Here is a 22,358-nt window from a genome sequence, read left to right as displayed (position 1 = left end):
TAAATAGGAAGTGCGGCGAAACTAAGACGAAATGGCTGCATGAAAAATATGAAGAAATCGAAAAAGAAGTGATTGTCGGAAGGACTGACTCAGCATGTAGAAAAGTCAAAACAAAATTAAAAGTAAGGGTGGTAACACTAATAGTACAATGGAAATTTCACAGTGAAACGCAGAGGAGAGAGCGTGTAAGTGGCAAAAGTACACCGAAGGTGGAAGAATTGTCTGGTGACATGATAGAGGGAGAAACAGGAGCCGAATAGGACGGACATGGAACCCATTATTAAAATCAGAATCTAAAAGAGCTTTGGAAGACTTACGATCGAATAGGGCAGACGGGATAGACAATCTTCCATGAGAATTACTAAAATGATTGGAGGAAATGGCAACAAAACTATTCGCGTTGGTGTGTATAATGTATAAGTTTCGCGATATACTCTCGAAGTTTCGGAAAAACATCATTCACATTACTCCGAACTGCGCAAGAGTTGATAAGTGGGAGAAGTATCGGACAATTAGCTTGAAAGGTCAGGCATCCACGTTGCTGACAAGAATAACAAACAGGAGAATGGAAAAGAAAATTGAAGATTTGTTAGATGACGATCAGTTTGGCTTCAGGAAAGATAAAGGCACTAGACAGGCGATTCCGACGTTGCTGTTGATAATGGAAGCAAGACCAAACAAAAATGAAGACACTGTAACGTATTAGTATCTTTACGACGTTTCTCATCGAACCATATACGTTATCTCGCACTTCTAGCTGCTTCTCTCAGACAAATAATGACAAAAATTTAGAAATTCAGGGTCGCCACTAGGCCAATCCCTTCCTAACCATTTAGAAGAAACGGAGTTGGAAAATTATTAGTTTAATTACTTTAATAATTTAATATCAAGTACGCAAATTTCTTTAAGCAGCCAGATAAATAACACTCCATGTCGTGCATGAAGCAACTTGATTAATTCAGAAATGGAAATCAGAGTAAGGGGGTAAGACCGACACCAAAGAATTTATCTTTCACGTAAATTATTTATTGCAACTAAATATTTGGTTGCACATACTAACTGCACATAACTGGTGCCTGAGAAATATTTAAGTAAGAATTACGCGAGAATGAAACAGAGCACTATTTAACTACAGCAAGAAGAAACAGAGAAGACGTGGGTGGGAGACAATTATACTATCATCTCCTTTGCATTAATACCATAAAAATATCTCAGTGAGATTTGCATTACGATTCTACGCATCCTCTATTCTGGACGGAGGTTTGACCAATACACAAGGCTGTGCGATAATTATTTAACATACTAACTGCGTCTGCTGCTTGCAAACGGCCGAACTAGGGCACGTGGTGCATTCCGAATCAAACTGTTGTGCTGCGTTGTAGAAAGCGCACGAAAGAACAGATATTCTTGCAGAAATTATAGCTCATTAAACAAGCAAACTGTGAAAACAAAGCCTATTGTGGTGTCGTGGTGAACCAGAAGGGTCACTGATTGCCAAACACGTGGCACAAAATCGACACACAAAGACAAAAGCAATTTCCACAAAAGATAAGATTAAAAATCCCTAAAAAAAAATAACTCGCTTCAACGCTTCATATAAGCTTAAGTTCTTAAGCATTTCACCAGTTAAACATAACGAAGTCCTAACTCAACCTGATTCCTATCACCTGAAACCCCCCTTAAGAGATACATACGATCCGTACTCACCAAGCGTTCACCGAAGAGTGCGCCTTTCTCTTCCCAGATTACCCAGCTCCCCGTGCAGAGGAAGCTACCAGAGGGAGGGGTAGCCCTCCGCCACCAACCTCACACACAAAAACAGCCCTCGACTAAGATGGGTAAACCTCTCTGTTCAGGTATTGGAACCCTAAGTTGGTCATCCTGTGCTCTCCTTTGATCGAGAAGTAACATCGTCTGCTCCCAGCAGACGATGACCAATTCAGCGATTCCCACAAAACAAAACCGAAACCCACATTAAAACACACATATAATAATCAATAGGCCTTATGTGAGTGCTCAGTCTTTCTGGAAGAGTTCATGAATTGAGCTAAAAGCAGGTAGTAAAATGAATAGGTTGTACAGAACTCGACAAATGTCTTATGCAACGACTTCACAGACACGTTTCAAAACGTTCATAGTATTTGTCGATCTGGAAAAAGCTTTAGACAATGTAAAATGGTGCATGATGTTCGAAATTAAGAGGGGTAACATACAACATGAAAATAACGAAGTGGGAATAATAGAAATGGAAGACCAAGAACGAAGTGCCCGGATTAAAAAGAGCGTAAGGCAGCGGTGTCGACTGTTGCACCTACTGTTCAACCTGTACATCGTAGGAGCAATGACGGATGTAAAAGAAAGGTTCAAGATTGGGACTGAAATTCTAGGTGAAAGGATATTAGTGATAAGGTTAGCTGATGACATTGCTATCCTTAGTGATCTGCTGAATGGAAGGAACAGTCTAATGAGTACAGAATATGGACTGAAAGTAAAGCGAAGAAAGACGAAAGTATTGAGAAGTAGCAGAAGTGAGAATAGCGTTAAGCAGATGACGTTAAGGGATTGTGCTACCTAGGCATCAAAATGACCAATGACGGATGAAGCAAGAGGACATCGAAATAAGACTAACACTGGCAAAGTGGGCATTCCTTGCCAAGAGAAACCTACTAGTATCAAACATAGACCTTAATTTGAGGAATAAATTTCTGAGGATGTACGTTTGGAGCGCAGCATCGTATGGCAGTGAAACATGAACTGGGGAAATCCGGAACAGAGGAGAATATAAACCTCTGAAATGTGGTGCTACAGAACAGTATTGCAAATTAGGTGGACTTGTGAGGAGTGAGAAGATTCTCCAGAGAATCAAGGAGGAAAGCAATATGGAAAACAATGACAAGAAGATTTAACAATACATCCAGCAAATAATTGAGGAAGTAGATTGCAAGTGCTACTCTGAGATGAAGAGGTTGGCACAGGAGAGGAATTCGTGGTGGGTCAAACCAGTCAAACCAGTCAGGAGACTGGTTTGAAAAAGGAGGTTGAAAAAGGAGGAGGGAGAGGAGAAACTGTTGTGTCGGTATCTGGGCCGACACCGTGAAGTTGAGATGGCTGAAAAGGCAAGCTAGACTAACGCTGTAGCCGATAGGGCACGCAAGGCTAACGCAAACGGGCGTGAAGTCTGGAACATGAGAACTTATAAATGAATAGGAAGAAAAGTATGTAGATGCTTATTACTTATCTTTTTATTAGTCCTTGGAATACATCTCTCTTGAATACTCGTAAGCTATAGGCACTGATACAAATGGCGCCTTGCTAGTTCGTAGCCATTAACTTAGCTGATGGCTATTCTGTCTCTCGGCTAATGAGAGAGAAAGGCTTCGTACATCTGGTCGGTAGCTAGGTTCTCGTACAACTGGGCGGTAGCTAGGTTCTCGTACAACTGGGGCGAGTGCTCTCTCGTATCACGAGACCTGCCTTGGTGGTGGCGCTAGGTCTGCGATTACACAGTGGCGACACGCGGGTCCGACATGTACTAAATGGACCGCGGCCGATTTAAGCTACCACCTAGCAAGTGTGGCGTCTGGCGGTGACACCACAGAAACACCTCGTCAAAAAACCTGGGTTCAGCTGGCCCGGGTGGCAGTACCTCGTGAGGGCCCCTTGCCAGGGACACGGTGGAGGCCTCAACGGCAGCGAAGGCGGGGATGAAGATCACCGGCACGGCGGAACTGGCGGAAGAGGCGGCCCAAATCCACTAGCGTCTGTTCTGGGAACCAGCGGCTGCTCGATGATCTTCTTGATCTCAACAATCAAGTCGTAAACATGTGACCTTCATAGAAAATGAAATGATCGTATGGCATTGTTGGCCGCGAGGTCCCATGCGGGGAAGTTCGGCCGCCGTATTGCAAGTCCTTTTTTTTTAGTTGACGCCACTTCGGCGACTTGCGAGTCAATGAAGATGAAATGATGATGAACACACAACACCCACTCATCACGAGGCAGAAAAATCCCTGACCCCGCCGGGAATCGAACCCGGGACCCCGTGCGCGTGAAGCGAGAACGCTACCGCAAGACCACGAGCTGCACCTTCATTGAAGATCACCACAAAACAAGTTTCAACTTGAATAAGCATGATGGAGTAAAAGGAAAGAAATCCACTGCCCCAGGCATCAGTCTCTAGACTGAATCTTCCTGGTCATCGGATTCTGGGGGAACAGGAACGTCATGCGTAGAAGAGTCGGAGCTTCTCAAAATCTTTAAGACCAAAATAGGAACTCTCAACACAAACACACTCTCCAGAGTAGGTAAACTCAAACAACTCACAAATACTATGGAAAAACTCCACATAAAAATCCTGGCGATTCAAGAAACACGATTTACTAAAGAAAATCATTTTGATTCAGGAAACTTCATAATCTACAAAGGAAAACCTGCAGCCCCCACAAATGATTACAACAGAAAAGATGCACAGGCAATAGATGACTTCTGGGAACTACTGGAGAAAACATCAAATAAAATCCCTACTCATCACGTGAAAATTATGTTAGGACATTTCAATGGACAACTCGACAAAGAGAAAAAAAATCAGGAAAGGAACAGGAATTCATACGGCTCACGAGAGAACAAATAAAAACGGCGAGAGAATGATAAACTTCTGCGAACATTTTCCTCTTAAAATCATGTCTACACAATTCCTTAAACCTGTAAACAAAATTACAACATGGAAATCACCAAATTCAACTTTTGGTGAATTTCAGATAGACCATGTTGCCATATCTAATAAGAATGCTAAAGAAATATTCAATGCGCGAACAAGAAAGGAATTTTTTGACTCAAACCATCATCTGCTGCAAATAAAGATTACATTTCAACCTAACAGAAGGAAACCACCAATGAACAAAACAGTTAGAATCGATCCAGAATACCTTAAACTTAACAAGAGGGAAATCCCCCAGGAAATTGTGCAATCAAACGCAACGAACTGGAATGAATTTGCAGAAGTACTGAAAAGCACTATGAAATTTGGCAAACCCCCAAGAAAGAGAAAACACAGATGGTTGAACAATGCATGTGATCAAGCAATAGAAGAAAGACTACAAGCTTGGAAAACTTTCAGTAGCCACAAAACGTCATAAAAATGGCAGGAATTTTTGTTAATACATAAGAGTTCATGCAAGGCAAACGTAGATATGATAAAAGCCGGCTTAAAGAATTTGAACAAGAATTTATCAAGAACAACACCAGAAATTGTTACAAAATTTTCAAAGAAAACCTAACAGGGTATCAATAACCTAATCTGTGCTTTCGCCGCTACGATGGATCACTGGAAAGCAACCCTGAAAAGAACTGTCAAATTTTAGCTAAATATTTTCACTCACTTCTCAACTGCAAGCTTCCGACAGAACAACTACATTTCGAAAAACCCACATCCAATCCCGATTCAAATCCACTATCACTTAGAGAGGTAAAGGAAATAATCAATTCTTTGAAGAGCAATAAGTCTCCAGAGAAAGACGGAATCACAGCAGAAGTATAAAAATTAAATGATAATAATCTCACACAAGCAACAAACAGAATTATATCAAATATTTGGGAAACTGAACAAATACCTGCAGAGTGGAAATGTGCATTAATTCACCCTCTCCAAGGTGCAAAAACCGATCCAAATAATTACAGGGGAATTTCATTGCTCCCTGTAATATACAAAATTGTTTTAAAGGTCCTGTTGAACAGACTAGAGGAACAAGCGGACCAGTTAATAGGGGAGTATAAGGCAGGGTTTCGCAAAGGTCGATTTTGCATCGAAACAGATATGGAACTTAAAAACAATTTTGCAAATGAGAAGATATAGAAATACTGTGGTAACTTTTGTCGATTTTAAAGAGGCTTATGATTCAATAGATAGGCAAACATTATTTCTCACCTTAGAGGATTTCAGGATTGACAGGAAAACCAGGTCAATTATTCAACAGGCATTAACAGATACAACCTCCAAAGTTAAATTCATGGGAGAAATATCAGAGGCATTTCATATCCATACTGGTGTTTGCCAGGGAGATGGAATGTCCTCCCTGCCGTTTAACACGGTTCTGGAAGAAATTGTGAGGACATGGGAAAAGGAAATAAAAGGAATTCAGCTTTGGATTAAAAAAGAGCAGAGAATTATGGTAAAGTGTCTGGCTTTCGCGGACGATCTTGCCATTCCAACGAACAGTTGAGAGCAAGCGAAACTTGCATTGGAAAAACTACACGAAATCTCACAGAAAACTATGCTACAAATCTCATACGAGAAAACACAATATATGGAAAACAAACCTGTAGATATTCTCCCCATTACTACTCAATACGGGAAAGTGGCACAAGTTGCCCACTGATCTGGGTGATAGTCCAACCATCAGGGCTGAACTCAATAACCAATAAAGACAGAATCTCCAGGTTACAAAAAGCTTATAAGCTCACTTGGAATCACTATAATAAGAAATCTATTTCTGTGAAAACGAAACTAAGGGATTACAACACTGTAGTCCTACCAGGAGCACTTTATGCTGCAGGAACTGCAGTGATTCATGGTCATGAAAAATTCTGAGGAAAATATGTGGACCAGTGCTTCGGGAAGGAATTTGAATTAAGAGGCCAACTAGAGAGATTTACAAAGACGTAGAAACGATAACAGACACCATTAGAAAGAGAAGGATGGAATTTTGTGGACATATCAGCAGGATGAATAAAAGCAGGCTCACAGGACAAATCTTTGAGATAGTAGACAAGAGCAAAAACAAGACAAAGTGGATCACTGAAGCAGAAGAAGACATTAAAGAACTGGCGATCACGCAAGAGAACATAAACAATAGAGAATAATTTAGGTACATCTAACAGAAACACACACTTAAACAAGAACATACGACGAACAGAACGGGAAAAAGATGGTCGGAAGAACGCAAGAGAGAACACAGTGAACGTATGAAGAGAATATGGGAAGAACGAAGAAAGAAGAAGAAATGACTACTCAAGTTCAATCGCTCTCTCAAAAGGAAATGATCGAAAATACAAAGTGAGCAAGTCAGTAACGCATTGGTCCACGTCCGGCCGTTGGGCAAGCGGTTATTCAGCTTGGCACTGACTGACAGAGTTGTTTGAGTCCTTCTGAGGGGTATCGCGCGAACGTCTGTCCAATAGGTGCGTAAGATGGTCAAAATATCGAGCTCGTTGGAGGGCGCTGCCCATATTGCTCCAAACGTTCTCAATTGGGGAGGGATCTGGCGACCTTCCTGGCCGAGGCAGCGTTTGGCAAGTACAAAGACAAGCGGTGGAAAGCGTCATCGTGTGCGGGCGTGCGTTATCCGTCTGGAATATAAGCTTGGGATGCTTTGCCACGAGGGACAACAAAATAGGGAGTACAGCATCGCCGACGTACCGTTGTGCTGTAAGGGTGTCGCGGATGACCACCAAATGGAGCCTACTGTGAAGTGAAACGGCACCTCAGAACATCACTCTGGCCACATGGCGAGCGACGTCAGGTGGCTGTCCCACAGCTGTCCGTGACGTCTCGACACGTCTTCGGTCTGCAGTCATTAAGTGGAGTAGATCCTATAAATTCTGTCTAAGTTATCCTGCATCCTTCTACACTCAAAGACGCATACTTCTCGCATACTGTGGCTTCATCAGCTAGCAGTAGCAGGTGGCTGCTCACCATATCCTCCGCTGTCCAGGAAAGAAGTACTGGGTTCATGTACTAAGGTCTTAGGCAATGTAAACCAGATTCGTGACAGGATTTGTGAGTTCCATATCAGCAATTGTCACGAGGTGGAGTCTATACAAGGTGCGACAGGTATAAGTACAGATACACTGAAGAGTCAAAGACACTGGTACACCTTCCTAATATTGTGTAGGGCCCCCGCGAGCACGCAGAACTGCCGCAACGCGACGTAGCATGGACTCGACTAATGTCTGAAGTAGTGCTGGAGCGAATTGACACCATGAATCCTGCAGGGCTGTCCATAAATCCGTAAGAATACGAGGGAATGGAGATCTCTTCTGAATAGCACGTTGCACAGCATCCCAGATAGCCTCAATAATGTTTATTTCTGGGGGGTTTGATGGCCAGCGGAAGTGTTTAAACTCAGAAGAGTGTTCCTGAAGCCACTCTGTAGCAATTCTGGACGTGTGGGGTGTCGCATTGTCCTTCTGCAATTGCCCAACTCCATAGGAATGCACAACGGATGCAGGTTATCAGACAGGATGCTTACGTACGTTTCATCCGTCAGCGCCGTATCTAGACGTATCAGGGTTCCCATATCACTCCTACTGCAATCACCCCACACCATTACAGAGCCTCCACCATCTTGAACAGTCCCCTGCTGACACGCAGGGTCCATGGAGTCATGAGGTTGTCTCCATACCCGTATACGTCCATCTGCTCGGTATAATTTGAAACGAGGCTCGTCGAAGCAGGCAACATGTTTCCAGTCATCAACAGGCCAATGTCAGCGTTGACGGACCCAGTCATCAAAGGTACAAGTGGGGGCCTTCGGCTCCGAAAGCCCATATCGATGAAGTTTTGTAGAATTGTCCGCCCACTGACACTTGTTGATGGCCCAGCATTGGAATCTGTAGCAGTTTGCGAAAGGTTTGCGCTTCTGTCACGCTGAACGATTCTCTTCAGTCATCGTTGTCCTGTTATTGTAGGATCCTCTTCCGGCAGCAGTGATGTCGGAGATTTGATGTTTTACCAAATTACTGATATTCACGGTACACTCGTGAAATGGTGGTACGGGAAAATCCCCACTTCATCGCTTCCTCAGAGATGCTGTCCCATCGCCCGTGCCCCGACTATAACATCAGGTTCAGAGTCACTTAAATCTTGATAACCTCCCATTTTAGCAGCAGTAACCGACCTAACAACTGCACCTTTTTTTTTTTTAACAAGAGGTGGAACCCCCCCCGCCTCCATACCGGCGTGATGGTCAACACAATAGGTCAACTGCCATCTCTGCATAAGGGTTAGTTTTCACTACAGTGAGGTGTCGCAGGATGTGGGTACTGCGATGTTTGCGTACGTCTGGTTAAGGTTAACCATTAATACGCGCTCATCTGGAGATAGGTTGGGTCGAAATCGAACGAAGGGTAGCGGTTTGAAGGGCAGAGGAAAAAAAGTGCCAAGGCAAGAGCCAATGGAAAAAAACCTCTGCGATAGTTAGGTCGGGTGGTAAGAGCAGTAGCGGTTGTTTTGCTACCTGCGAAAGGTCGTGCAAGGATAGGCTTTGTTAGTAGTGGGTATCATGACGTTGTGCGGTTGTGCTGCTCGGAGGCTGGCGCTGGGTGCTGGTGCAGAGTCCTCGTTCAGCGTCAGCAACCTGCAACAGTTAGGTTTATTATCGTTTTTGTGTCCGATAGGTCATATATCGGAAGCACAGTGTGGGGGATTGTGGGTGTATTGTTTGTGCGTCTGTGGGCGAGCTCGTCGGTGTCCCTGCTGTGTCCTGTTGGTCGGCTCTAATGGCAGCTGGTAGTTGCCAGCCAGTGTTGCTGATATGCAGGGGCTTGCCGATGTTTGTCGCATATTTGCGTGTGTTAGTTTACCATAGGTGGCCTAGATATCAGTGTCTTTGGCCGCTTGTGCTTCCACCCGTGGTGACAGCACCAGACATTTGTTGCCTTATATAGGCGTTGCCGACCGCAGCGCCATACTATATCTGTTTACATATCTCTGTATTTGAGTACGTTTTCCTATACCAGTTACTTTGGAGCTTCAGCGTATTTCTATATGCAGTACTTTGATATGTGTACACATCAGCGTGTTGATTGTTTATCTCTGCTTCCAACGGTTTTCCCACAAACACGCCACAAACTTTAAGATCTTATGTTCTCTGCACAGCTGTAACAGTAAGACAAAGTTGACTACCCCTGTCAGTAGAGACCACGCATCCACTCTTCAATACCTGACCTGCTGCCCAGGGGAAACAATGATTTGTTCTTGCCACATGTACCTAGAGGTACTAACCAACCCAAACACATACCATTTTTGCTGATGGAATGTTGTTCAATACACCTTACTCATTCACCAATAGAAATATCTGCACTTACCGTCTTACTTGTTACATACATCTTATATACTGAAGTGAAATGTAATGTTTGGCGAGGGCCTCCCGGCAGGTAGACCTGGTCGCCTGGTGCAAGTCTTTTGCAGTGACGCCACTTCAGCGACTTGCGCGTCGATGAGAATGAAATGGAGATGAGAAAGACGACACAAACACTCAGTCCCTGAGCGGAGCATGTCCAACCCAGCCGGAAATCGAACCAGCGGCCCCGGCATGACAAGCCGGCGCGCTGTCCACTCAGCTACGGTTGTGGACATCTTATATACAAAGGAGCCAAACCATTAGTGGCGTGTTGGTACACCTTTGTAATGTAATAAAGCAGTGATTCTGCATGTCACGGATTCGACGAGTGCTTGGTAGGTCACGCAAAGGTTACGCAATGCCACTAAAGTACGGGGCGGTGCTTCTTAGAGGCGGAGCTGGCGCCCGATTGCGTCCCCGGTGTGTTCCGTGGTATTCATATAAGGCGATTTTAGTGAGCAACACTAAACTTCTGTATAACGATTCTACTGGAATTCTACTTGGAAGATGCAGTCTAGGATGACAGCAAGTATGAACCAATCCAGACGGTCCGCAGCGATGTTCACATAGTCCACAATTGTCATGGTGGCTTCGATTACTGTCGCAGGTGTCATAGAAGCCGAGGTGGCTATCGTTCAGAGAACAATACTGCCCCCATCGGCCAGCCTCTGCCTCTTTGGCGTGGTCCATGTCCGGCACCATACACTCACCAAGGTGGCAGGTAGTACTGGGCGTCCTCCAGGCTTCGGTATTTGGTCCTATACTCTTTTCATTGTACGTAAATGATGTGCCACCAGTTTTTCTACTGCAAATATCACAGAGCAAAATCGTTTCCGTCTTACTGCATCATTCAGCCACTTTCTCGAAGTCCTCCTCAGTAGCAGCAAGTTATTCCATAGCTTCAAAAGTCAGTTAATGACATGTCTACTAAAGCAATGAAAACGATTACCATGTCCCTGTACGGATTCATAACCCTTGCAGGTCCTTGTTTCCAACCCATCTTCCACATTTCCCAGTATTCTTGGCTGATGCTGTGTCCTTAAATTTCACGACATGTATTCGCAGCTGCGAGTACGAACAACCATCATTTGTATAGGGGAATGACGACGATGAAAATTTGTTATGGACGGGACTCGAACTCAGGTTTCTTGGTTTACGCTTGCGGTCGCCTTAAGTGCTTTGGCTGTCCGTGCAGGACTGACGGGAAGGCCCAAACAGCGGTATGTCATCGTTCCAGAGTCATAACCTGTACTCATACACACATTATGTCACTTTCCTACAGAGGAGCACATTTTCATTGAAAGTCTCCAGCGTCGATAGATAGATACGATATTGCAGTGCCTATGTTGTCAAGACGAACAATGCAACGTCCCCTCGGATATCCATAAGGTATGTGTTGAGCGCAGGAACGTATGGAAGTTAGAGTCTGGCTGTGAATTGTCCTTAAATTTCCTTTCCCCATAACTCGCTATATCAGAAAACAACTATTTTGTACACCTAGATATTCTTTTTAAGTATCCTCCATTGTCACTGTGATTGTCATTATTATTACTACGATGAGCAATAGCGGCAGCAGTACAAGTACTGCCAGCGTTAATTTTATTAGTTTATAGTCACTATTATTTGCGTACGTTGCCACTTAAAACACTTATATCATTTTAATATTATTTGCAATATTAAGATTGTTATTTCTTAAGTAACTATGACGGCCTTGCCGCAGTGGCAACACAAGTTCCCCTCAGATCACCGAAGTTAAGCGCTGTCGGGCTGGGCTAGCACTTGGATGGGTGACCATCCAGTCTGCCGAGCGCTGTTGATAACCGGGGTGCACTCAGCCCTTGTGAGGCAAGGTGATGAGCTGTTCGATTGATAAGTAGCGGCTCCAGTCTCGTACACTGACATACGGCCAGGAGGGCAGTGTGCCGGCCACATGACCTTCCGTATCCGCATCCGGTGATGCCTCTGGACAGAGGATGACATGGTGGCCGGTCGGTCCCGTTGGGCCTTCGTGGCCTGTTTGGACGGAAGTTTTGTTTTTAGTTTAGTTTTACGTATGATGTAGAAAAGTTACTGTATATGTGAAAACCTGGTCCGATACAAAAGAGTGTCTGATGGCCCTAATCACATCATGTCAAATACGTGACTAAAATATACATAAAATATATGTAAATAAAATTAATATTTAGAAAGGCTGTTCGCTTGGATGGTGTCGTATCCAGACACGAAAATTTCCCTGGAGTAACAAGAAACGTGATTTATCCGACCACGTTCCAACTTTGATAATCCCGTACTCTCTGTAATCGTAATTGACAATCAAATAAAACTAATTGGTTTCAGAGATTTTTTTCGAGTCTCAGACGTCTATGATGTATATACGCAGGCTGAAGCGACGAATGAATATTTGTACAAAGGTCAGGATTTGAATCCTGATCTTCTGCTCACGAGGCAGATGCGCTAACGACTAGACCAGCCTGGTGGAGCGGTTTTGAGGAAATGTATTGACTACGCTAGCACACGTACAACCTACACCTGGGTTTCAGCGGTATCTCTCATTTTGTTCGATGCTGAGATGTTATTTCATTATACTTCGAGAGTCTTTGCAATTCTGTATGAGTATAGGGGAAGTACTGAGTGGGCTGAGGCACAAATGGGAGTCTGGACTGAGGACGGAGCTGTGTTACAGTAGTCCATGCAGTTGTGCCAAGCCACTGTGTGAGGGTGGTGTAGCGGTTAGCACATCTGCCTAGTGAGCAGGAAAGCTGCGTCTATTCCTGGCTATGGTACAAATTTTTGTTCGTTGTTTTAGCCTGTGGATATACATCATAACTGATGATGTCACCGGGTCGACGTGGGTATACGTACATCGGTCGACTGATGAAGAGCCCCGTGACCAACAATGTGCAATGAGTGGTGAGTTCCCAGTCACCTGTCCTGCTCCAGCAGTGTCCTCTGATCCGTCTACCACTTTCTGATACGAGGCGCAGACGTAGGGTAACGTGTCCCCTACTCTTGCTTTTACCGTGACTTCACTCACTTTGCCAGAGGTACTCGCCACAGTAGCATGTGAGCAGCCGACCAGTTTCACCATTTCCGATGCACTCGTTTCAGGCTTCGCCATAGCAATATCGTCTTTGTCAAGTTGCTCATATCATTTCCCCATTTATGGCCCTTACACCGGCCAGAATGATTCCTCATCTGTCTCTGCTCTCGTTATATACTTTCCTTACCATGTCACGTGAATAGTGGGACAAAGTTCGTGTCACCCCAGTGTGCTATGTTGCCAAATTTATTCAAGATGGCGGATGCACGATTTTGGCGGTAGATATGGCAACGTCGCTATGACGACATGGCGGGAAGTTCAAGTTTTGGCGTGAAAATAGGTCAATTGGGCTACCTCCACTAACCTAACCCCCTCCCCTGCCCTCAACCAGAAAACGACAGGAAGCTCAAATTTTGGCTGGGAAAAAAGGTCGCTTGGGCTACCTCCACTAACATAAGACAATGGCGGGAAATAAGTTCACTTCGGCTACCTCCACTAACTTAAGTCATCCAACAGCCACCTGTTCCTAGGAATTGGTAGGGAAAGGAATCATACAGGTAAGAAAAGGGGGTCGCTACGCTTTCAACTACCTACTTCTCAGGGTCATCTAACCACCCACTTCCACAACCAAAATACCTGCACATAGATCGTTGTATGTAGGAAATGTCATAGGATTTTCGATAGGGTGGCAAATAAGACAGGTAAATATTCTCATAAAAAAAGTTTATAAACTTTTGCATATACATTTACACACAGAAAACAAGTCTTTCCTTATTTTTGTTAGGTTTAGTAATCCCCAATTTAATTTTTAACTTATAACTTAAACCCACATCTAAATCATCTATTTCTTTCTCCAACAAGTAATTTGACAAATACAGAGAAGGTATATTCTCGAATTCTAATATATATCTAATTTTTTTCCTGTAAAGTACTTGTTTCATGGCTTTAAGTATTAGCTCAGATCCTTCCTCCAGCTCTTCTAGGCGAGAGCAGTGGGAGATTTTAATTTTTTCTCGTATCTCCTCCGTGAAGCTACTGTTAAAACGTTCCACGTCTGTGTGTATGTCGGCAACTCTTCTGCTCCACATTCTTGCAAGATTTCTGTATAAAACTTTTTAAGTTTACAACTTTTGCAAACGAGTCTCCTTTAAATTTAGTTATTCCATCAGTTTTAAACTTGGCAAATGACTTTTCTGTTGCTAGGTGGACAGAATCCTGCTCGAAATACTCCGATAGAATGTACCATCCTCTTTAAGCCGATCAAAATGGGAACAGAGCTTAATAAACACATTTTTCGTGTATCCCTTAACCCCATTTTCTTTTCCGTACACTTAATACATTAACTGCACTTAAACGAGTAATTTCTTTAATGGGGAATGGTTTAAGTCTGTTTTATACATTAGTCCTTTTTCTCAAAACTTAGGGTATAACATTATTTATAGGAACCAGTCCCAATTCGGCGATATCTACATCGGACGGTATTGTGGAGAACAGTGTTCTAGATTAAGAAAAATAAGTTTCGCTTAATACTTCTCGCTTAATACTGTCTCGCAGTTCACGATGCGATCGAGTAATGAGTCGCCATCTTTCTCGTAAGCGTCCAAAAACGTTAACGCTGCAGCCATTCGCAGATTTTTGTGAATCTCTGTCAAGATTTTTGGTATCCATCTTGCACAAAACTTGTGGTAACCAAGCTTTTCGGTAATGCAATAAACTTCGTGAAATTTGTGGAAAACTCATAGAGAGTACCGTTATTGTGAAATTACGGTTTTCACGGACAGCAGCATCGACTTTTTCGACAAGTTCGGCAGTCACTATGCTGGGTCTTCCACTTGGCTCTTCGTCGTGAACGTTAGTTCGGCCATTTTTAAATTTTATGGCCCATTGACGCACTCCACCTTCAGTGATTATGTTGTCCCCATACACTTCACAAAGCTGCCGATAGATTTCTATCGGTGTACAGTTTTTTGCAGTCAGAAACCTTATTACAGCACGCACTTCACACTTCACGGCATTTTCAATTAACGCTGACATTTCAAACTGTCACAGTCACTCAACGGAGTACAGCACGAACGTCTCACTAGCACGGCAGGATGCCGACTGAGCGGCGGAATGCCATGACACCAAGATGGCCGCGCTAGCCCCTATATATATATATATATATATATATATATATATATATATATATATATATATATATATATATATATATATATATCACCTAATCAACAAGAACCTTGATTACACTACAAGTAAAGTTGTAGTTTATCCACGATTCCTCTTATAGGAAATAAGCTTCACTAACACAACTACAAAAAGGGAGCTGTAATTCCCTTCAGGAAGAAATACAATAAGCAACTCGCCACGGTCTTACCGTTAGCTGCAGCTCACAACATACTTAAAAGGGCTGAACGATAGTAACACCACAGGGCCCACCAGCTTCTAAAACATGGTGAAAACAAACGTTAAAACTGAGAACAACTGCTTGTCTTGGAACACTTTAATTTTCAACATTCATCTGTTGCACCACATCTCATATGCTTCGATTTTCTTCTGTTCCGGTTTTCCCACACTCCATGTTTCACTGCTGTACAATGCTATGCTTCAAACGTACATTTTCAGAAATTTCTTCCTCAAAGTAAGGCCCATGTTTGATACTAGTAGACTTCTCTTGGCCAGAAATGTAATTATTAGTCTGCAAATGTCGTAAATACTGATATAATGTTGTTCACTAGACTGTCCTGTTTCATCGACACACACACACATATATATACACTCCTGGAAATTGAAATAAGAACACCGTGAATTCATTGTCCCAGGAAGGGGAAACTTTATTGACACATTCCTGGGGTCAAATACATCACATGATCACACTGACAAAACCACAGGCACATAGACACAGGCAACAGAGCATGCACAATGTCGGCACTAGTACAGTGTATATCCACCTTTCGCAGCAATGCAGGCTGCTATTCTCCCATGGAGACGATCGTAGAGATGCTGGATGTAGTCCTGTGGAACGGCTTGCCATGCCATTTCCACCTGGCGCCTCAGTTGGACCAGCGTTCGTGTTGGACGTGCAGACCGCGTGAGACGACGCTTCATTCAGTCCCAAACATGCTCAATGGGGGACAGATCCGGAGATCTTGCTGGCCAGGGTAGTTGACTTACACCTTCTAGAGCACGTTGGGTGGCACGGGATACATGCGGACGTGCATTGTCCTGTTGGAACAGCAAGTTCCCTTGCCGGTCTAGGAATGGTAGAACGATGGGTTCGATGACGGTTTGGATGTACCGTGCACTATTCAGTGTCCCCTCGACGATCACCAGTGGTGTACGGCCAGTGTAGGAGATCACTCCCCACACCATGATGCCGGGTGTTGGCCCTGTGTGCCTCGGTTGTATGCAGTCCTGATTGTGGCGCTCACCTGCACGGCGCCAAACACGCATACGACCATCATTGGCACCAAGGCAGAAGCGACTCTCATCGCTGAAGACGACACGTCTCCATTCGTCCCTCCATTCACGCCTGTCGCGACACCACTGGAGGCGGGCTGCACGATGTTGGGGCGTGAGCGGAAGACGACCTAACGGTGTGCAGGACCGTAGCCCAGCTTCATGGAGACGGTTGCGAATGGTCCTCGCCGATACCCCAGGAGCAACAGTGTCCCTAAATTGCTGGGAAGTGGCGGCGCGGTCCCCTACGGCACTGCGTAGGATCCTACGGTCTTGGCGTGCATCCGTGCGTCGCTGCGGTCCGGTCCCAGGTCGACGGGCACGTGCACCTTCCGCCGACCACTGGCGACAACATCGATGTACTGTGGAGACCTGACGCCCCACGTGTTGAGCAATTCGGCGGTACGTCCACCCGGCCTCTCGCATGCCCACTATACGCCCTCGCTCAAAGTCCGTCAACTGCACATTCGGTTCACGTCCACGCTGTCGCGGCATGCTACCAGTGTTAAAGACTGCGATGGAGCTCCGTATGCCACGGCAAACTGGCTGACACTGACGGCGGCGGTGCACAAATGCTGCGCAGCTAGCGCCATTCGACGGCCAACACCGCGGTTCCTCGTGTGTCCGCTGTGCCGTGCGTGTGATCATTGCTTGTACAGCCCTCTCGCAGTGTCCGGAGCAAGTATGGTGGGTCTGACACACCAGTGTCAATGTGTTCTTTTTTCCATTTCCAGGAGTGTATATTGTAGCGTGCACCGGCGTCAATTCATCTTTGCTGCTTCTGTAGAAAGAACTTTGAACCGAATTCATGTGAAGTAACATAAGAAACTCTCAAGTGAAAAATTGAGACTCTGAAGATAACACGTAGAAAGATGAAACTGGAAGAAAAACAAAGGAGCGATTTCTTTTACCAGGCGGAAATTCTCTCCAGTTTTTACTTGCATTCATGGAAAGTAAAAAGAGCTACAGTATATAAAAGTATATTACCTGATGTATTGTAGAAACCATTCACTGTCTCATCAGATAAGAAAACAGCCTCTCTTCACTTCGATGGGCTATTGGCTATCGGCTGTTTAAAGATTTTACAGCTTCATTAGCTGGCGTGATCTTCCTTGGCATCCTTTGCACGTTTCAGGCATAAACGGCAGATTTTACTGTCGTCCTTGGACAGAGGACTTCACCAGTCGCTCGCCTCCTGACAACTGCCGTCGTCCGCAGATCGTGATGGCACGAAGCGCCTCTTTGTTCGAGTTGTAGGGAAGCGGCGCCTAGCAGTCAGCTAGGTTATAATGAGTGTGTCCCGGATCTCACTTTATGGTACGACAAGCAACTTACGGTCTCGTTTTGAGTTAAGGAATACAAACTTTTTCATTCGTGTCTGTACGTGAGATCGAATGTTGGTCAGTTATTTCAAAAATCGTGGACTGACAGCACAGATTGTGAGGAAGGGAAGAACTGTACCAAGGAAGTGAGAGACTAATCGAATTAGTTAGAAAGAGAAGAGAAAATTGTATTGCTTTTTGAGGTACTTGGTAATAGATCCGAAGTTTCTGACTTATCGTTGAGAAAGTCAATAAAGGATCGTAAATGGGCTAATAAAATCGAGTAGTCTTCTCAGGCTGAAAAAACTATAGGCCAGAGAGATAAAGCTTTGAACTTAGATGATGAACGTACACTAAACACAGGGTGGATAGGTGGAGGAAGACGAGCTACCAGCCAGTAAGAAGACAGTAACCAAGTTACTTAAGCTGTTTTTGCGCTTCTAAGACCTCACTGAGCCTTACCAACTGTTATTTATCGGTGCTGCACTTAGAACATAAAGCTTGTTTGGTGTCAAATTTAGAGGAATTAGGGATTTTTTGCACTTTAAGAGACGAATGAGTCATTGTGTTAAATGAAAAGACAGAAGTGTCTAAGGGGCAGTTCTGGACCGCCTTCAGCTATGTTCTCGTAAGACGCATCTACCAACCTGACCTCTTCAGCGGTCGCTAAGTTTTAATGTTTCCTGTCGGCTCTTCTCAACCGATGCAACCGATTGCAACAAAAATACGAGACTGTTTTTTTTTTCAGAATTTGCAAGGACATGCCACATAAACCTTCAAAGATTGTAATACAAACAGCTGCATCGTTGGGGACTGTGATACATACGTTACATGGCAATATAAAGTGTGATAAGCGAGGGTAGTTGACTTAAGTTAATAACTGAACTTTGAGAAAATGTTAAGCACCAACATGTTATATACAAATAATAGTTTTACACTTTTTTTAAAAAAAACTGACGTTTTTCCAATTCGAAGCATGCGACTTTCATAAATGTGTCTCTAGTATTTTCTTACGCCACGATCAATTACACATAAAAAAATTTCACATTTCCGGTTTCGCTAAGTAGATCCCATCTTCAGATGTACTTAGTCCAATAGAAAGCTTCGTAGAGATATACACTCCTGGAAATGGAAAAAAGAACACATTGACACCGGTGTGTCAGACCCACCATACTTGCTCCGGACACTGCGAGAGGGCTGTACAAGCAATGATCACACGCACGGCACAGCGGACACACCAGGAACCGCCGTGTTGGTCGTCGAATGGCGCTAGCTGCGCAGCATTTGTGCACCGCCGCCGTCAGTGTCAGCCAGTTTGCCGTGGCATACGGAGCTCCATCGCAGTCTTTAACACTGTTAGCACGCCGCGACAGCGTGGACGTGAACCGTATGTGCAGTTGACGGACTTTGAGCGAGGGCGTATAGTGGGCATGCGGGAGGCCGGGTGGACGTACCGCCGAATTGCTCAGCACGTGGGGCGTGAGGTCTCCACAGTACATCGATGTTGTCGCCAGTGGTCGGCGGAAGGTGCACGTGCCCGTCGACCTGGGACCGGACCGCAGCGACGCACGGATGCACGCCAAGACCGTAGGATCCTACGCAGTGCCGTAGGGGACCGCACCGCCACTTCCCAGCAAATTAGGGACACTGTTGCTCCTGGGGTATCGGCGAGGACCATTCGCAACCGTCTCCATGAAGCTGGGCTACGGTCCCGCACACCGTTAGGCCGTCTTCCGCTCACGCCCCAACATCGTGCAGCCCGCCTCCAGTGGTGTCGCGACAGGCGTGAATGGAGGAACGAATGGAGACGTGTCGTCTTCAGCGATGAGAGTCGCTTCTGCCTTGGTGCCAATGATGGTCGTATGCGTGTTTGGCGCCGTGCAGGTGAGCGCCACAATCAGGACTGCATACGACCGAGGCACACAGGGCCAACACCCGGCATCATGGTGTGGGGAGCGATCTCCTACACTGGCCGTACACCACTCGTGATCGTCGAGGGGACACTGAATAGTGCACGGTACATCCAAACCGTCATCGAACCCATCGTTCTACCAGTCCTAGACCGGCAAGGGAACTTGCTGTTCCAACAGGACAATGCACTTCCGCATGTATCCCGTGCCACCCAACGTGCTCTAGAAGGTGTAAGTCAACTACCCTGGCCAGCAAGATCTCCGGATCTGTCCCCCATTGAGCATGTTTGGGACTGGATGAAGCGTCGTCTCACGCGGTCTGCACGTCCAGCACGAACGCTGGTCCAACTGAGGCGCCAGGTGGAAATGGCATGGCAAGCCGTTCCAAAGGACTACATCCAGCATCTCTACGATCGCCTCCATGGGAGAATAGCAGCCTGCATTGCTGCGAAAGGTGGATATACACTGTACTAGTGCCGACATTGTGCATGCTTTGTTGCCTGTGTCTATGTGCCTGTGGTTCTGTCAGTGTGATCATGTGATGTATCTGACCCCAGGAATGTGTCAATAAAGTTTCCCCTTCCTGGGACAATGAATTCACGGTGTTCTTATTTCAATTTCCAGGAGTGTATAAACAAATATAGATAGGCATTTGAACAACACAAAGTCATTTAAAATTTCAGTGAATGTATTAGGTATCATCACATGATAACAGTCTTAAGCACCGTCATTTGTGTTCTGTTCACCACAGTGGAAGATCCAGGCGAAAACTGAGCTGAGGTATTCTCCTCTAGTTATTACCCACTTTCTATCGCTATGGCTATGGCTGATAGCTGGAGGCAATTGACCTTCTATAGTAATTATACTAACACCTATTTAACAATTACCACAAAATTACGCCACAGATGCGTAGCCGGAACATCTCGTCATCTGGACACAATATTTCCGTGGTCCACCTAGCCGCCATCTTCAGGTGAGTACGCCGCCACACTATCTCTCCGGAACTGAATTCAAACACTCCGAGGTGGCTCCTTTGTGCACGGACCATGGGTCCAACGCGCGTGCGCGAAAATAACTGCCATCTAGCAACAGGCACAACGGCGCACCGGTGGTGAAAGCTCGTCAAAGCGATAAGTCGAAATCACTCTGTTGACAGTTTTGAGGACCGAGACAAGGACCGTCGTTTCTTAATGTCAAACAGGGGTTCCCTTATCTCTGATTATAGTAATGTCAGATAGCCAGATGTGAGTGACTTCTTTCACCAGACAGTCCCAATACCGCGACGCAGGGGCAACCACTTGTGTCTCATCGTGCAACGTTTCATGTCCTTCCGCAAGACAATGTTCCGCCACCGCAGGCTTTTCTGGCTGAAATAAACGCGTGTGGCGCTGATGCTCCACCCAACGATCAAGGACGGTACGAATTGTCTGTCGGATATAGACTTTCCCGCACTGGCAGGGAATCTTGCAGAGTCCGGGCTTTCCCAAACACTGGTTATTTTCGCGCACGCGCGGTGGGCCATGGTCGGTGTATAAAGAAGCCACCTCGGCGTGTTTGAATTCAGTTCCGGCGAGATAGTGCAGCGGCCTACTCACCTGAAGATGGCGGCCATGTGGACCGCCGAAATATTGTGTCCAGGTGACGAGATGTTCCTGCTGGAGACCCGATATGAAAACGACTATTGCCGAAATAAATGAACCACAAGTCACAAACAAGGAACCGCTAAAAATTATAATATTATCCACTAACGCAGGTGTTTTTTTTCTTTTTTTGTTCAGTTACGCTCTACCACCAAGAGCCGTAGCAAGGTGCGGATTAGCTACAGTGGCTAAAGAAGGTAGCAAATATGTCTTTATTTAAAACAAACAAAAAATTAGGGTAGGCGTCATCGGCTATGCATCCAAAAGCACGTCCACTGAAGTAAATTAGTTTGATATTCTAATCAACAGATCCAATTCTGTCATATGTCACTGTCTATTTAAAATCTTTGATATATTTTTATTACGCAATTTAAAAAATAGTGAGGCACGTGTAGCGTCCCGAATAACGCCTTTTTTCTTCTAGTAATCTTCGTGTAGAAGTGCATGTTCTCTTTACTTAAGGATTTACAAATAATAACAACACTAATATTTAGATGCATCTAGATATTAAATGCTATGTCCTGAATTAGTCTCTGTTCCGGCTTCAGTTACGGTGGGAAGCGACTGGTTTGGTGGCTGACGTGTCGATAGGCGCTCCCTGCGCGCGCCCGTATGTGTACATCTGGATTCTCTACAAGTCGAACCTTGCAGTCTAAATTATTTGTCGCAAAGTTCGATTAATGTTCCTCGTCCGATGCAAAACATTTTGTCGCCTTATACTTCGCGCTATCACGGTCTGCCGTCACCAAACCTACCTTCTCCCGAAAAACGACTCTGAACCAGACCAGTACGCATTTAGGTAACGGTAGAGTTTTATTTTGGCCAACAGTAGTTGTGAATTTAACCAAAATTTAACTCGTTACAGCATATGG

The sequence above is a fragment of the Schistocerca serialis genome, chromosome 10 (assembly GCF_023864345.2).
Source record: "Schistocerca serialis cubense isolate TAMUIC-IGC-003099 chromosome 10, iqSchSeri2.2, whole genome shotgun sequence".
Classification (NCBI taxonomy): domain Eukaryota; kingdom Metazoa; phylum Arthropoda; class Insecta; order Orthoptera; family Acrididae; genus Schistocerca; species Schistocerca serialis.
Note: the sequence above shows the minus strand (reverse complement) of the source record.